At 34.6% G+C, this 6,555-nt stretch overlaps 1 pseudogene across 1 annotated transcript; it reads right to left on the reverse strand.

The window, feature by feature from the left end:
* Positions 1–1,595: 1,595 nt before the first annotated feature.
* Positions 1,596–6,213, reverse strand: LOC137821555 (two-component response regulator ORR24-like; annotated as a pseudogene). The gene is made up of 6 exons (XR_016515657.1): positions 5,767–6,213; positions 5,132–5,284; positions 4,384–4,782; positions 4,066–4,142; positions 2,773–3,975; positions 1,596–2,109 (listed from the first exon to the last, which is right to left on the reverse strand). The product of XR_016515657.1 is annotated as a two-component response regulator ORR24-like (transcript).
* Between the last annotated feature and the right edge of the window lie 342 nt (positions 6,214–6,555).

The following is a 6,555-nucleotide window of genomic DNA, read 5'->3' on the forward strand; positions in this document are numbered from 1 at the left end:
ATCATTTGAATAGTCATGTATCTTCGTCAATGGAATGCTGACTAATCTTATCACATACAAAGCTACACTTTTTCAGCTGTCCTGCTCCCTTATCTGTCTGATTTAGTGCTGAAGCCTAAAGAATTGGAGCTGCAGTCAAACTGTAAAAAACCCATGCTTGGCTTTTCTGTTTGAGACTGGAACACTAACACAATATTCTTTACTGCTTCAACTTCTCATCAGGAACGCTAAATTTAACGGCGAAGCTTTCCCCTTTTCTGTTCATCTTGTGTGTACCTTGCTCAGATGATTGGCTTGCTCCAAAAGAAAGTAAGGGGGAATTTGAGATAGTAGCTACTGCCTTGTAGAGATTACAAGGATACACACATTTGAATGAACCCAGATAAAAGGCCTTCCCCAGAAAGCAAGGGTAACTGCCACATTTCTTCATGATTTCAGTTGTGGAAAAAAGAAAGGTTACTTGGCATATTAACATATTGTTAAAACCTTTTAAAGAAAAAAAAAAGTGTTTTTATTTTATATATTTTATCAAATTTAATTTTAGTCTTTATTTTTTCATTTTAATAAATCCGTCTAGAACTTCTAAAAAATTGTGAATTTAAGAGTAAAGAATAATTAATTTTAAATATTTATAAAAGTTAGAGAGCTAATTCCTCAATTTTAAAATAAAAGGATTAAAATCAAGTTTAACGAAAAATAAAAAACTTTAAGCATAGTTTTCCCTTTTAAATATTAAGTAGAATTTAACCAGTAAAATAAGCTTTCGTCAGCAAAAGTTAATTATAATTCGAAGTATATGCATATTTTTACTGTTTCATCAAAAGAATTCTTATATTTTTAATTATTCACTGGTATAGAACTTCTTTAACGTTTCAAGGTCAATATTAATTATTCAAAGTTAATTTTATAATAATGTAACCATTAACAAGTTTTTATAAAAAAAATATTTAACCATTTTGTACTAACGAAAACTAAAAATGGATCTAAAACCAAACCAATCATTATATTAAATTAAAATAGTCCAATTCCACAGTCCATGCCTTATGCAGAATTATTCTGATTGCAGCTGCATTGACGTGACAATTGGCATGAAACAGGAATAATGGGCGTAAGTAATTTTATCCTTTTATCATTTCATTAACCCTTTTAGGTAAAGATGAGTTAAAAGTTGCGTAAACTTTGACTGTGATGAGTATCTTGAGTCTACTGCCACGCAGAAAAGCATTTCTGTTTAGCTTTATCCAGAAAAAAAAAAAGAGATTCGATTCCTTTGCCACTAATAGTGTATTTTAAATATAAAAGTCTGCAGCTATTGATTAGTAATTGATAATTCAACTGTAATAAACATATTCACACAATAGATTATAAAAATATTACAATATCAATAGTTAAGTTCACAACTATAAGCTGATAACTGTGCATTTTAATTCCTGAAATAATCTAACTTGAAACGAATCAAATACTAGATAAGTTGATCATCGTGCATGCCATACAAGATTGTATTTACTGCAACGTCTTTAAATAAAACTAAATGCATAATTTTGGTAAAGGCAACATTTCCAAGGGGGGGTCGTGTTTATTGTTACTCATCATCGTAATCACTTAAACATTCAACAAAGTTGCATTCCCTGATCTCTCTCCAGAAATGTGAGAAAAACTCAAAGTTCAAGTGGTACCCATTTGTCTAGTGAGTTCCACCTGGCCCATGTGTCTGTCTCTTCTCAGTACAAGCATGAATGTGAATGAAGATTAAGGTCCAATTTGCAGGCCAACATCATGGCAATGGAGATCAAACAAAGTGATTAATAACTTGAAACTGCATTGCTGGACCCAAAGACTAGGTAAACAATGCATTTCTATAAAAAGTTAGAAATCCCTTGATGGAAGAACCTAGAGAACTTTGCTCAGTACAAAGTAACCTGGAGAAGCTAAACTCTACAGTAAAACTACAGGAAGACAAAAGTGGTTAAACACAAGGAAAACTATAAAACTCATCGACATGGAAGCATGTTTTGGTATGTGCTGCCAAATCTCCTATCACATAGATAATCCACCAGAGTAATTATCGCAAATGAGGTTTCCATCCAATAATTTCAGCCTATCTTTCTCCTGCATGGCATGAACATTGGCACTGAATGAGTATGAGAGGGAAATATTTAAGACAGGTGCAAGATAAAACAGCTGAAAGATCAATAAATACTAAAATACTATTTGATTGTAAGTCAAATGCTAAATATCATGATATTAAACAGTATACACAAGCTATTTAACCAATCCAGTTAGACAAATCAGATGGACTTAGCCAATATGAAAGTCAAAAGGATGGTGAAAGTTGCTCTTATTTGGCAGATCTACCACAATGGACCCTAACGAAATATGTGGCCCATAAATTTTAACAGGTACGAAAACCAAATTTCACCAAATGCTCATAATAATGTAACATTTCAAGTCCTTTGCAGTGTGCAGGACAAATATAACAATGCTTACATATTATATAATCTAAGGAGAGTGACATACAGCAAGTATGTGAGGCCAGGCAGTGAAAAGTGGGAATGGTATTAGCTTAATCAAAAGATTCGCATATATTATGCAGTGATTGTATTTAAACGAAAGCTACAAAACAGATAGACCACCACCATGTGAATGTACCAAATTTTTTAAATAGTTAAAACTTTAAAGCCCTTAAGCATGTGAGCACTTCGTGTAGTCAATATGTTAAAAGAAATACAGAAACATTTCATGAAAACCCTGTATATTTATAAATGTCATTACCTGTTTCATCATTGAACTGACCAAGTCTTCCAATGAACCAAGATTACTAGAGAAATGACTATGTTGAGACTTCTGCTGGTTCAGGATATTCCCCTGATGTTGTTTAGATAAGATCTCTTCAGTTAATTCCAAAAACCCATCATGCTTCATTTGTAAGGGATCACAAAAATTAAAGTCTAAGTTTCTATGTGAGGCTGAGTTTGTTGCTGCATGGCCCGCGGGAACAGCAGCACCATTGACTGGAGTCAGTGAGTTAATTGATGCAAATATATTATTTGAATGATGTGTAGCATCCTGATTACGGTCATCCCACCCTTGAAATGGTACATTATTGCTTATATTCCCAGGCCTGTTAGTTAAAGTCACTCCTTCAGAGTTCATATCTGTTATTGAATCATGGGATTGCCTGGACAGTGAAGTGATGGATGGACCAATAAGATTCCCACCTTGCAGGGGTATAGAAGCCATATTCTCCGGAGGAGGTATATTTGTCTGTCTAAAACATTCACTAGGAGGGTAAGAGTTTGTCTGGATGACAGATGGCTGCACAGCTCTTGTCCAACTATCATTATATCTACCTTGATCCAGCAAAGGCAAAGAAAATTCTGAATGTTGAGAGGCTACTGAAGAAGATAAAGCTTCAATGCTTACACTCCCCTGTGTGCCTTGAGGGCATGGTTCCAACATCAAGGCATTGTTTGCAATACCTACGTCTGAAGTGCGAGGGACAGATGTTATTTTTGGCCTTGGTTCTGGGAGTTTATTTGAGATGGGAAAATTTGTTTTGGCGTTAAAAACAGCGGTCAAATTTTGAACGGAAATGACACTCTTATTGTTTTGAACAGGCATTGGCATTCCCTGAACACCATTCTGATTAACAGGAGCCATGGCTGACCGGAACTTCAGATGATCGTTGTTGGTGTTGCTTAAATTTTGTGACTGACTCAACTGAAGAACTCCAGAAGGAAATCCATGCACATTCAAACCAGCAGGAGTGTTCAACCTATTAATTATGCCACCAGTTGGAAAGGATCTAAAACCATTGTTATGAAGCTGTCCAGAACCACTCAATGTTTGTAAATGTCCGACCCCACTCACAGAACTCATTCTCAAATAGGATGGATCTGCACCCCCTAAGGCCGCCACCATATTAGCCTGTTGGTTAGCCACGCAACTAATTCTTTTCAGATAAAGCCTATACTTCTGCAGCCATTTAATAAAGAATAAACATTCAGTGAATGAAAAAGTATATGTTACAGTAAATTAAAACACAAAGGACTAGAAGAAGAATGCCTGGAGATGGCTCGCCACATTCTCCCTTGTAAGCTTTTCAACATTCATCAAATCAAGAATTTTTTTAGGTACAGCCTCTGCCAGCAAAACAACAATATCATGAAGCCCAAATACATACTAGTAAGGGAAAACTACATGTCATGGCATAAAATTTGAATAATTGTGACCTAACATTCCCAAGTGTCTCTTAAAAGAAGGAAGAGTGTTGAGAAACTCTTCATAATAATTAAGAACATATATAACATTAAATTGATGGTGCTAACATCTAACCAGATATCAAAAAACATCTTGAAAACAACAACAAAGTTGAGAACATACTGTCAATGCCTAGCTGATTAACAGCAGCAACAAACTTGCGGTGCAGCTCCACAGACCAAACAACCCGAGGTTTCTTCTGGGATGACGGGTCCTCATTGTCATGATCATTCTCCTGCTCCTCATCTTCATCTTCATCTTGATCCTTCCGTTTCTTAGTCAGCTTCTCATTTTGATCTGAATTTACAGCTCCTGATGATCCATGTCCATTGCCACTATCAGAAGTGGGTTTGTCTAAGTTGCATGTTTGGTTCTTCTCCTTTGAGTCAAACTTCTTCCTTCTGATTACATGCTGCCAGATGTTCTTGAGCTCCTCCATTCTCACGGGTTTCAGCAGATAATCACAGGCTCCATGAGAAATCCCTTTCATCACCAGCTTCGTATCACCATTTGCAGACAACACTGAAATAAAACATTTTATAACACCAAAGGTTCACCAAATAAGTTTATTGGCACATCACATTTTCACATTTATCAAAAATCAATTATGAAACTTAAAAAGTTCTATTGTAGGACTGGACTATTTATACAAAAACATAGTACACTTGAATATTTTTTTCAAAAGGAAAAAAAGTTAGAAAACTCATTATTTCACATATAAATACCTTAAATTTCTAACTTGACTAATAATTATATCAATAATTGTTAACCATCTAGTAATAAATGGTGAAATAATGAGAGTCAAAATGAAGAAATGGTAAATATTAACAACTGAAGATCACATATAAGCATACAAGATCCTCTCACTCACTTATGACAGGAAGGTCCATCTCAAGTCCCACTAGCTCAAGCAGCTTAAATCCATCCATGTCTGGCATATGCACATCACTGATTACCAGGTCAAACTTGTCTTTATGTTCTCTCAAAAGCGTCAACGCTGTTATTGCTTGATTTGTTGTAGTTACTGCAACCCCATCCATAACCAAGATAAATATCATTTTGAAAGAGTAAAGTGGCTCATTGCACACACATCCACAGCATAGAAAGTTACAAAATTAACGTTAATCGAAGTGCATATTTCTAAAATCACATCCAAAACCTGGAAAATCATGTACAAAATATGAAGCCAAACACGCAACAAAATACTCATCCCGGAGAAATATTCAGATCTTGTTGTGTCGAAATCAATCAAGGCATAACAAGCAGTAAAAAAAATATGTAGCCTATAACCTATAACAGAAGCTTCTTCTGCAACAATTAAGGAAGTTGGATTCACTGTAGCATTCTCTATAAATAATTTCATTATTAAGAGTATATCCATTTTAAACAACCACGAACAAAAGAATCTGAAACAGAACACAAAAATCTAAAAGAAAGAACAAAGCACAAACCAAAACCCTAAATCATGAATAACAGTAAGTAAAAGCAACAGTAGAAGATTCAAACCATGATATTGACATTTCCGTAGGAGATTTTCCAAAACCATTAGGCAGATGGGGTTATCATCGACGGCGAGCACACGCATTCCGACGGGAAACTCTTCGCCGGAATCACCCATTCTCTTCTCCACAGTCATCTTCTTCTCCAAACTTCACAAATACCACTTCTGTGCTTGTGGGTCAGAAACCAAAACCCAGAAAGAAGCTATGAAACAGAAGACACAGGAAAAACAATTGAAAAAAAAAAAATACTTTTTTGGTTGGGAATAAATAGTAATTTTTTAGGACAATGTGAATGAATAATTGAAAAGAACAATAAATGCAAGGAAGGAGCGAAAAAGTTGGTGTCTTTTTGTGCTTATGTGGGTGTCAGCGTGCAACAGTGGAAGGAGAAAGTGATGGAAAGAGAGAGAAAGTGAAACTATTATTGTGTCTTCCTCTCACAATCCAAACTTCTAAAGACACAAATATATTATTAATTTATATTATTAAACATGTTCCACTTTTTTATGCTAATCTCAAGCTTTTTTAATCTAATTACCTCTTTCTACTTTTAAATTTTAACAACCTTGGGCCTTAATCAATTTTATTACCATATTTTACTAAATTGAATCAATTAAATTTGGTTTTACCTAAAACTCATTTACCAACTCATCAAATTTTATTGAAAGAGTCTCAAAGATTTTGTCTTCAAATCTTAACCTTGTCTCTTATAATTTTTGTATATCTTATGCAGCTTTTTATTCATCCATAAAATTTTAGAATTTTCCAAGTTCTTTTCAAACAGCACTCATTT

This window comes from Phaseolus vulgaris, chromosome 9 (genome assembly GCF_051622355.1).
Source record: "Phaseolus vulgaris cultivar YP4 chromosome 9, ASM5162235v1, whole genome shotgun sequence".
Lineage (NCBI taxonomy): Eukaryota > Viridiplantae > Streptophyta > Magnoliopsida > Fabales > Fabaceae > Phaseolus > Phaseolus vulgaris.